This window comes from Sinohyriopsis cumingii, chromosome 15 (genome assembly GCF_028554795.1).
Source record: "Sinohyriopsis cumingii isolate HCF-2022 chromosome 15, ASM2855479v2, whole genome shotgun sequence".
In the NCBI taxonomy this organism is placed as follows: Eukaryota; Metazoa; Mollusca; class Bivalvia; order Unionida; family Unionidae; genus Sinohyriopsis; species Sinohyriopsis cumingii.
The window spans coordinates 126896091-126908983 of record NC_142975.1 but is presented as its reverse complement, the minus strand read 5'-3'; positions in this window follow the sequence as shown (position 1 = coordinate 126908983).

Genomic DNA, 12893 nt, shown 5'->3' with positions numbered 1-12893 from the left:
CCAGACAAAAAGGTATGAAATAATAAAAAGAGAGAGAGAGAGCAAATCTTTTAAAAAACAACTGACTTTATCCTTAGCCCGCTGAAATCGAAAAGAGGTTCAACTCTCGAAGGATTACCAAGTGAGACAAAAAGAGAATCACTTCATTATAAAAAATGTGTGTATGAACAGGTGTTTTTAATATCGTATCCATACTTTAAAAACAACAACAAAATACCCTGCAACCAGGATCAAATCAATGCATACAAACTCGTTTTTAGTACATTCTCTTGAATAAGTTAAATTTCAAAACTCTTAACAAAAGTCCTTTTTTCTTCTACTTTTATCTTCTTTCTTTTTAAAATATCTTTAAGTGCATTTCTTCTTTTGTAGCAGTACATGTTCTAATAGGAATTGAAGACTGTCAGTTGCAGCTATTATTGTCACGTCCATATTCTTTTTAAAATCCAACGGCCATTTTGGCCACGTAATTAGAAACAGGAACTATTCTTTCACTGCCAATCTAAGAGGTGTATGTCAATTTATGTCTATATACATTACTCAACAAACTAAAGCCCATATACCTTCTTGTGTGAGAGTATATACGCATGTTTATGGGTAAACGGTGTGTAAGTACTCCTACCTGCTTGTGTATGATAGGCTTTCTTTTATAGACAGACACACATTATTTTACTAACAAGTACAAAATACACGGTATATACTTTTAATGAAATTTCGTTTTTCACTTTTGAAAACTAAATAATGAATATCACTACATTTATATAAAAGTACGCTAAACTAATGCCTGTCTTGTTTGTTTTTGAACATCGTGTTCTATAGCATGTTTGCTTAAAATTGACAAATGTTAGAAAATACAAAATGTGTTATATACCATTGTAGGAGCACCAATATTAATGCAGAAACTGATTTCTATTGTTACTTAAGCAAACAAAAAATGTGTTTTACATCCTTTTACTGCCGCAGTATCATACAGTTTAGTGAGGTAAACGAACTGACTTTTACTGTTGCAGCAGCAGACAAATTTAGTAAAGAATGTGATTTTTAATGCTACAATATCACCTATTCTATTGAAGAAAGAAAACCGATTTTCTCTGTATCATACACCACAGTGAGGAAAACAACTGACTATAACACTATCACACATTGTACTGAAGAAACTGACTTGTATATTTGCAATAGCACCCGTTTTAGTGTGGTGGTGTAGTAATTAACTTTAACTCTTACAATAACACACAATTTGGTGAGAAAACAGACTTTTTTACTGTTACAATAGAATACACATTAGTGAGAAAACTGACATTTGCCATCAACTGATGAATGAAAATGTTCTTCTGACTTGATACGCATTATGTTTTTGAAATGCAATTTGCTGACAGAAACTTAAGAAGAGAATTCTAAGCGATAATCTTAAATTTATAATAGCCAACATTTCTCAAACTCTCCATCTTGGGCTTCATACAAGAATTATAAAGGATAAACCTATTGATATTTCTAACAAAGTATTTTCTCTTGTCTCCAGAATCCTCAAAGATGGCGGCGCTCTTGTATACACGATGTCGCAAAATATGGCGGCCCAATGTTAAATTTCCCTTGTTAGTTTAAACTTCAGACTCGCTTAAAAAATGAATCCTTTCGACCCCTGATATTCCACTCTACTGCTTACGGTATCATTCGTTTCAAAAGCTAAAAACTGGTAAAATTAATTTTCAAAAGTGAGTCTAACTATTTTCGTCCTGCCAAAGAAGCACATTCTAGCATGGAGTTTCCGGTAAAACCATTTTACAAATAGTAACGACCCAAACCAATGTTTCAATGTATGGCAGACGCATCTTCGTTGCATTAGGTCGAACACCACTATTTTAATTTCTTATGACAGTAACGTAACATTAATTGATTCATCGATACGCAAGCTGTGGACACAAACTAGCGTTTACAATTTTATACCATTCTTGATATCTATCTATTTCTGCTGTGACAAAATCAATACTTTGCATTTCATTTTGAGATGTGTGTGAAGTGGATTAGAGGCAAATCGGCAATTTCAACATGGCTGAAAAATAAGGACTTGAATCAGTCTGCACTATTATCTCACTTTTCGAACAGATATACAATTCTGCTGATATTCCCCATTAGTAATCCATGTTAGCAAAAAGTGTATATCGCAAGGGAGGTTGAGAGGTTGAAAGAACATATAGCTTTCTTTATTGTGATATGTAAATAATGGGGTTGATTTGGGTATGAGAATCAGTTATGTCTTCTTTCTATTGTGCACATCGTAAGGGGCTTCTAGCTCCGCATAGCTGTTTTCTCTTTCTGAATTTCAGAAGTTAATATTTAAAATATATTTCGAAAGTTGAGCAAACAATTTTTTTCCTTTGTTCCTTTATCTATATTTCAATTTTATCAGTGTACGTTTTATAAATTAGTCATGTACGCATGTCGAAAATTCGTTCTTATTTTTCAAGGACAGGTAAAATCGAGTACTCTGCTATTTCAAGCTCTATATATAAAGACACGGATGCAGTCATTTTGATTAGATGTCTGCTTTATACAGTACATGGTTTTCCAAATAGTGATACAAACTACATGACGATTAAGGTAAGAAATTAATATGTATGTCCACTGTGAACGTTGTAGAGCAAAAAACGTTGCTCTAAACCTTCCCATATATCACTGTTCTCAAAAACCCTGGAGAGGAAATTTTATCGACTTCGGTCACAATTATTACTTCCGGGTCAATACCCACGCATATCAGCGCAGACTATTTTTAGAGCATTTTATTTTCTTCTCGTTTAGTGGCGACGCATGACTTAGATTTAGGCGTTCTTGGTATTGATGTAAAGAAAATCCTTTATTCTGAAGAGTTTGATCAATCTGGTGTGGTTGTCTGTGTGGGGAAATCTGTAACCCACTGATCATTGTTTTGTTTACAGTCCAGCCTCTCCGGAAAATGTCGGACAATCTATGACCAGACGATCACTTTCCGTTCATTTTTGAAGATATTTGAAATTGATACGATTATTACGATTTGGACATACTGGAAAGTTTAGTAGTGACAAACAAATATTGAGACTATATAAAAAGAAAAAGAATTGTGGTATGATGCCTGTCAATGGCAACGAAAACAAACTGATCTGAGGCCTGTCAATGGCAATACAAATAATTGGGATCTGAGGCCTGTCAATGGCAATAAAAATAATTGTGATCTGTGGCCGGAAATAGCAAAGAAAAAAATATTTGAGGCCTGTCAATGGCAATGAAAGTTGTCTCCCCTTTCAGCTTACCATCATGTGTTGTTTTTGTTGTTGTAGGGTTTAACGCCATTTTTCAGCACGCAATAGGCTATACATGGCGGCCAGTATTAATGGTGGAGGAAGAAACCGGGAAATCCCCGGAAAGAACCACCGACCCTCGAGAAGCTACTGGCAAGCTGTCTCACATATCCACATTGGCCGAATCCGAGACTCGAACCCACGCAGACAGAGGTGAGATGGCAGTGATCCGTAACGGTGAGCGCTTTAGACCACTCGGCCACTCGGGGCCCCTACCATCATGTGTAAGATGTGATTTGTGATTTAGATTTTAACGTAGCTTTTAACAATTTTTCAGTCATATCGCTACGATGTCTGCAATGTGGCAGTTTTTAGTGATGCATAGCACTGGGGCATCATGCCGCAGACGTGCAGCATGATGTCCCACCCAGTCACATTATCCTGACATCAGGCCGACCAGTCCTAACACTAACCTCTTAATGCTGAGCGCCAAGAGAGGCAGCTGTTAGTACAATTTTTGTAAGTCTTTGGTATGACTCGGCCGAGGATCGAACCCACGACCTCCCGCATCCGAGGCGGACGCTATAACGGCTTTGGCACTGGAGCGGTTCATGTGTAAGATAGGACGATGCTGTTAATGTTGACATGTGGATATATAACGCAATTAATTTTGCTATATGTTCTCTACATTTGTTTCTCAGTACTGACCTTTCCACTGTGTGACAATCAATACAAATCATATGTTAATCTAAAATACCTTCAAAGATGACTTCACGGTGAAGTTCTTGTCAAAGGGTGACCTGCTCTTTTTTGAGATGCTGGACTGTCAACATAAAAGCATGTAAACAGAACACATATTTCACTTCCGGATCATCACCAAGGCCTTATTACTCACTGTGCACGGTCGCCGAAATACACAGACAACAACACCCTGAGCTCATATTATCAAGAATAAATAGTTACCTTTAAATCCCTACCAAAAATGCATAAATAAAACTCTTCTATCACCACGAAAATGAGAGAGGAAAAAATGTTCTAAAAATAGACTAGAACTACATTCGTGGGTACTGAACTGGAAATATTAACTGTAACCCTATTCCATGTGCCAGCATTTTTTACTTTGCTCTCAATTGTAATTCTATTTAACGATCGTTCTTTAAATTATAGAAAAAGAAAACCTATGCATCAAATGTGTGACTTTTATCAGTTCCGTAATTATATTATATTAAGAGAGAGAAGGTATCGATACCATTTTTATCAAGGTCAGTGAATTTCTGTGTAACAGGTTTTGTGTGACTGGAAATTTATAACAATTAAAGTACTATTCCTAAATTGATTAGCCACTAAGATATTCCTTCTCTTTGTTCATCAGTGTTAGAGTTTCGCAGGCAATACAACAAAATTTGTACATTCCTACCTTCCGGTACATGCGCAGACAAACACTGTTTTAGGAAATTGAAGAACTGCAATCCTAAAAGAAGCGTATTTAAGATATGCGCATTGATGTTCAGCCTGTCCATTTCGAACCCCCGTGGTCAGAATGGACTCAGCTCACAATTATTACTACCATAGTAGTACTTACGAATGTAGTCAAAATTTATTTTCAGAATATGTTTCTCTCCGGTGGTGATCCGTGGCTTCGATTTAAGCATTTTTTGGTATTGATTTAAAACAAAATGTTTATTCTTTAGAAAATGATCATTGCGGTGTGACTGACCGTTAGTATTTTGGCGACAGTGCACAATGACTTTTTGGCAATGATGGTTGGCCGGTAGTGAAATTTGCAACCCATAGCAAGTTGTTTTGTTTACAGCTCAGCTTCCCGCAACCTAACCCACCCAAAACATTGTATGACAAACGTTTCACCGTGAGCTCATAAAAAAAACAGATAAATATATGATTTGATAGGATTCGAACATGATGGAAGTTCCATTACTGACAACAAATTTAGAAACTATGTGACTACAGTACTGTGAACGTTTTAATGTTAAAACTTTAAATTGGAATGTCATGTATATTATTAGAGATAGCAACATAAAGTTGTGAAGTTTAAAAAAAAAAACAAAGAAAATAATTAAAACAATTAAATTTGTCATCAAAATTTAAATTAAACTGTTATAAAAATTGGCAGTGTGACAATTTTGCCCAAAATCTGTACGTGTACAGTGCGATTGGTTCTCATTATTCTCATTATATATTTATTTCTATACCATATAAAAGTTCAAAGATTGCAATTCTTTTCAAATTCTGTTCCGAAAATATACCTTTTTAAGTCAGAATGAGACCTTTATTCAAAACACATGAATACATGTTTCTAGCTTATATTGTGCTTGCAGGTCATTTACACTGTTTGTTATGATAATTTTCGATAAACACAATTATGTGGTATTACTGAAAACTGTATGCTACAACCCGCACAGTCTGTCTACTAAACTATTTTAACCTGTCAGATAATGAAAAACGTCAAAATAAATATAAGTGAATAGGAAAATAGAACTAATAATTATTAATATTATAAAATTTAGTATTTATTTAGTATTACTATTATTATTAAACTAATTTAAAAAATCTTAGATCAAAAACAGGGATAGAATCAAATCATTGGAGGAGGGTGATGGGTAGGTGGCTTCGGTTTGCTACCAGTTAAGGGTATGTCATTGCCAGTGCGCGGTCTGGAGCCCTCACTTCATCCCTCACTCCCCCAAAAATTAGATTGCTATTATTACTAAACTAATTAACAGAATAGGGACTTCTATAATACAAAGGGACAATGAACCTACGCGTGGTAGAAGTACGAGGCGTAGACGTCATGCTATGTCACATGGCGCAACGCGAAGTGGACAGGCCTTTGGAAGAGTCTTGGAAAAACATGTGCGTAAGACGTGGACAAAGAGACCAACAACACAGGGGAAACACTTAATGTAGGTCCTTGGGTCCCTATATATGTTTTCCTTCTCGACTCCTTTTTTATATAACTATCATTAATAGACAATTTTAGGCCAAATAAATTGATGGATATGCTTGTGCCCCTTTTAGGAGAAGCGTGGGTGAAATAAAGAAAATGCGGAACCTAATTCAAGGCGTGGCTGTCCATCACAAAGTGTAGTAATGAAACCGTTTCCCTTCCAATTAGGAATTCTAAATTAAATGTAAATTTTCAAAAACAAAAAAGAAGATGCAGGAAACTCGTGGAGAAATTTGATATACTTGCCGTCCTAATACACAAATCTATAGCACACAAACAATAAAGCATGACACATATAGCATACACAGGACGTAGGGGACCTCTGGCAAAGGTCATTTGTAAAAAAGACAAGGGTAGGAGACTCAGACTAGGAATTAAACCTAGATCGGATGAACTACTCTTTAGATAACACTAGGGAACAAATACACCATAAAAAATGTTTTTTTCAATAAATTTCGGATCGAACTTCTTTTTATAAAAGAGTACAAACATATACACCTGGTGGGGGGGAATTAAATACACATAAAAACACTTCTTTCTTTTTGCAAATGCATTATTTATATGGATTAAAGAAACAGTAAAATGAAGTAAGTCTAAAACAAAATGCACTCCGTTTTATTGAGAATTTTGAATGAGAAATCAACGAACTGAGGGCAGTATTGTAGCATCAGCTGATATCGTATTCTAATAAACCATTATAATTAATAATTGTTAACCAAAACTCTTATAAATACACCAAAATTTTCAAATTGATCACTTGAACAAACTTTTGTGAACATGAGCTTAATACATGCATAGTTATATCACCCACACGAGCAAATGCCAATCTTATTTAGCATTGATTTGATCAGATGTTCACACTTTGTTTACGTCTGATGCACTGCTTGTACCGATAGTTGGTCTGTTAGGAACGTAATTGGCTGTATTGACTTGAAATATCCCAAAAATGTATTTCCATCGTGAATTGGCTAACTTAAGAGAGAATATTTTAATATATTACTTTTACAGAGTGCAGTGTTGTTGCATAATATTATATTACATTCTGACTGCTCCGGTGGCCTAATGGTTAGAGCGTCTGCCTCGGAAGCGAGAAGTCGTGGGTTCGATCCCCGGCCGAGTCATACCAAAGACTTACAAAAATGGTACTTACAGCTGCTTCGCGTGGCGCTCAGCATTAAGAGGTTAGTGTTAGGACTGGTCGGCCTGGTTTCAGGATAATGTGACTGAGTGGGACATCATGCTACATGTCTGCAGCATTATGCCCCAGTGCTATGCATCAATATAAACTGTCACACTTTAGACATCGCAGCGATATAACCGAAACATTGTTAAAGCTACGTTAAAAATCAAAATCGCACACACACACACACACACACACACACACACACACACACTATTACATTATAGTTTGTGGATGACTAGTCTCTTTAATACATATATATATTGCTTTATGTTTCTATGTATCACTATATCAAGTTTATTGGGGGTTTATTTTGGCCTGTAGTTCCACGCCTAATGTTATTTCAAAATTCCATATCTAGATCAGTTTAACTTCAGGTAAGTGAGAGAAAACATCACATGGTACCCGTTTTCAAATCAAGCCTTGTATTTGAAACAGCGAAAGAGTTGGGTTAGCATGGATGCTCTCCAACAGTCGTGTGGTGAAACCAATGCCGTATTAAGACATACCCAGTGTACCCAGCTAAAGTTACCAGGATTAGCTGACACTATCACACTAATATATAGTACCTCAAAGACATGGCTTAATGTCTTCACGAGAAAAATCAAAAAATACTGTTCAGTAAGGTATAGCTTCCCGGAAGGTGTTGTTTTTATTACAGGATCACCTTTATGGATACTGACATTATATAACTTTGCATGTTTGCTCTAAAACTTGTTACTAGTCAATCACTATGGTAAATTAGAGTGCGAGATTATCTATGAGATTATCTATGTTAACAATTGTCTGAGTACCTGCTACAACATATCCGGAACACAGCACTTGTTATTGTTTGTTTACATTATGCACCTGTATACCTTTAAACAGTCATATTACATTTTCCCTCTAAAATCAATGTGAGCTATTGTGCTTTCGCACAGACCAAAGTTACCGCGTGTCTTAAATATCGTAAATTCATTAACTTTAATGTTTAAACTTTGTCAAGTTCATGTTTAAATACGTCTGAAAATTATATTTTATCTTTATTTCAATTTTATTTTTTCTATTTAAATGCTTATTTCAGAATCTATTAAAACAAATTTAATGATGTTTTCTAGTTCAAACGTATTTTCAGAGAGACGTAATCTTCTTTCTCTTATTTTTTATTATTATATATATATATAGAGAGAGAAGATGCAGACAAGGCGATCCCCTTTCACCTTATTTGTTTTTACTCTGTGCAGAGATACTGTTATTAATGATTACAAAGAATAAAGACATAAATGGTATTAATAGAGATGAAAATTAATTTCTAATTTCTCAGTATGCAGATGAGTTAACATTGGTTTTGGATGATTCAGAACATCAAAATAAGAATATTGACTCAGTGGTCGAATTTCGCATCAATTACACAGAAAGGAACATAGAAGAAGTTGATAACTTATTTTGGAATGCTGTTTTTATTTCTTATATCATATTCGCTAAAATGTTCATTTCAACGACTCTTTCATATTTCCTTATTGAAGCCCTAAAGCATATTGGAAATATTATAGTCTAAAGGGTGTATTTACTTTTTCTTAGCAAAAAATGATTTGAAAAAAGTTAAACAATTTATAGACGATATTGTCCAGTATAATTGACAATTCCTTTAAAGGCGCAAAGGAAATGAAATATATAATGTTAGCACTAACTTTCTACAACATGCAGGGATCCATAACTCCGTGAAATCAAATGGACAATGTATTTTGCCCTAATATACAAAATTATAAAAGAATCTAATCTAAGTTTTGGTTTCAGTATAAATTACTGTTTAGGGTTCTTGCAACAAACACTTTTCTAGCAATACATGAAATAACAAAAAATAATAACGTCCATTTTATGGATTCACCTGAAACGTTAGATCCTCCTTTTTTTGGACTTTGAAACAGCTCTGGAATGATTTCGGCCAGTGGGTTCGAAACACACACACACACACACACACACACACACACACACACATATACATATATATATATATGAATTAGCCAAACGAAACGATAAACTTGAGTGTTGTGAAACTGAATGGCTCACATTTATTAATTTAGTAGTATAGTACTGTTATAGTTTTTGTCCATTGTTGAAATGGTTTAGATATATTAATGAAAATCAGTTCTTGCATCTACAAAAAAGAAGAAATTATCTTGTTTTACAATTACGCTTCTACCGCACTGAATAATTCCTATATTTAAGAAAGTTATAGCATTTGGACCAATTGCACCCTGCTGTACACCAACATTACACTCTTTCCGACAGGTGTTCACATCTTGCTTGCACTTAACAGCATTAAGATTTCGTGAAGAAAGCTGAAATAGGCGTGGCATTGAAATATAATACTTTGACAAAAATCGGTAATATATAGGTTAGTCTGATAGGACTCAGGTGAAAAGTTTTATTTCCGGGTCCTTACACTCGAATATAGTCACAATCTATTTGTAGAATATTTTCCTCTCTTCCCTTGGTGGGGATCAATGGCTTAGATTTATGCATTCTCGATATCGAATTAAAGGCGATTGTTTAGTCTTTTGAATAGGTGGATTATAGCACGACTGGCTGTGTGTCTTTTGGCGTCAACGCACATTGAGTAATCTATGAGTGGAGCGTGCCCGGAAGTGACATCTGTGAACCATGGCATGCTCTTTGGTTTACGACACAGCATCTAAAATAACACCATTTAATATAAGTCATAAAATTTACAGTGAATTAATTTTTAGAAAATATTGTAGATCAGCATATGTTATGTATATTTAATTTGCATCGTTTGTTAGCTTTTATTCATTATACGATATGGATAATTATATTTTGGACTTGACATTGTCCGAAATTAAATTAACTTTCTACCTGAACAAATCATTATTTTTTGTTTTGCAAATAACATGTTTATTTCAATCTTAGTCCAGAACACTGGAAATTCCACATGAAATGTCGGGTCCACCTGTTGTTTAACACATTATATATTATAATTGTAGTAACAGACCCTCCAATAACAACTAAGATTTTATCTTGTAAACATGTGGAACTCTCCAGAATGAAATTTTTCATTAGGTAATAGTTTTAAGAAAACGAAAATTGTGACCTGAGGTCAAGTAGAGAATTATATAAACTTGTTCGTCTAGAAATTATTCTTTGTGCAATAAGATCTTAGCAGAATCAGTTGTATTGTTGTATCCATTTTTCATTTGCCCTGGAATTTATTTATTTAAATTATTTAATTGAAGTTATTCTTCTCTGGAAATACAAAGTGCCCAAAAATTTACATTCCTGGAAATAGAGACTTGGACTTATAGCGATATATTGTTGGGTTGTATTATTGTGATTCAACAAAAGATTGTTTGCACATTACTAAGCCACATGCCATCACTGGCACATCAACAATAACGGCGTTGTATTTATTTTGGAATAACAATACATTTAATCAGAACATTAACCATTAAGACTTGTGCTAGAAATGTGTGGATTTCTTGGGATTTAATTCGCAATTGCGTAATTTCTCTTTACAGTTTTCACTTTTATATTCTAGGGAAATTAATTAATTCTTGAATTTTACTAAGCTTGATGGCTTTTGCTCTTTTCTACTACTTAAGACCTTTAGATTCGTAATACATATGTTGTATATCAACTGGCTCACACTGGAGAGACTATATAGAGAAAATAACAGTGATCTGGGTCGGGAACAAGCATAATACACGAGTAAGACTCATAAAATGTATTGATTAGTCCGGGCATTCGATGCGCCAGTCGAATGAGGAATAACTACGAAAGAAAACGCAGCAGATATAACATTATAATTTTGATATTAAGAAGAAACAATGCAATTCTTGGATTGGTAGAGAAAACAAATCTCAGCCCACATTTAGGATTTTGTTATACTGTTAAGATTATCTCATTATACTGTTAAGATTAGCATTCGATTAGATTAAAAACCCTAACTATGTAATTATTTTTAAATGAAGAATTATGACGTTATGAGTCATGAAGAATGAGGACAACAATATTAAGAAGAAAAAAAAGAGACAAAACATTTATTTACATATCATTTATTTATGTAAAAAAGAAGAAAAAATAACTATAAAGGAGTGAAATGCATTGGAAATTGCATGAATATTCATATTAAGGAAACTACTGATAAAAAAACAAGAGAATGCATTAAGGTGAATCTGTTAATAAAGTCTAGCCTGCTGGTACATCGAAACGAAGCCAAGACATGTTCAGTCTTTGTCCTGTCCTTAGACGTAACAAAGTGATCAAAAAAGTTCCTTGTTTACATAATTTCCATAATCATCGTTCTGTAAATGCACATATTACATAATTTGGAAAGCTTTATAACTAATTGTTAGAGAATGCTCAAGCATGTTGAATTAAAAGTACATGCATACATACATACATACATACATACATACATACATACATACATACATACACACACACACACACACACACACACACACACATACATACATACATACATACATACATACATACATACATACATACATACATACATGCATACATATATACATACATACATACAGACAGACAGACAAACAGACAAACATACAGACATACAGACAGACGGATAGACATGCAATCAAACGTAGCAACGTATGTAAAAAAATAAATGAGCACACATGTAAATTATTCTATTTAATACATAAATTCAAGACGAATGTTTTACATTTAGTGTACATTTTATCATAAAATTATACAACCATGCATGATGATACCATTCCATTCTCTCTTATTAGAAATAATGTTTTCGCTAAAGGAGGATTATAAATCACCTACGAACACAGTATATATATATATATATATATATATATATATATATATATATATATATATATATGGGGTTTACAAATTTTATAAAAAGAAAATTGATCTTGCCTTTGGAAGATTTGAGCTTGCCCCAAATATATTATCCCATCATGAGCAAATTAATAAGAAGAAAAAAAAATCACATTATATATATTGAAACATTTGTTTTCTTTGTATCTCTCGGCACCTTACAACCCATATGTCGATAGATAATCTTATGTAAAATTATAAATACACAATTTTTTCACGTAGGTTAGAAAGAGTTAAAATGAATACATATTTGGAAGAGCAAAAGCATACATAGGCATATACATGCACACAGAGACGGTAGAATTGATTTTGGAATTAGCTACGAGAGAGAGAGAGAGAGAGAGAGAGAGAGAGATTAAAGCAAGACTGTTGTAATTTATTTATACACACAGCTCACCTATTTTATCCATTTATTGTACAATTATCATATAGTCACTTTCAAATCAGTGACATACATCCAAATGTTTGAGAATTCGACTTTTGAGAATGATTTGGAAACACTTATATTTTTTTCCATTTAATTTTTGCCAAGCAGTATATATCGAGTCTCTTGTAATTATTACGTAAACGAAGATATTATAACCATCGGCTTTGGGTGCTACATTTTCCTAACATA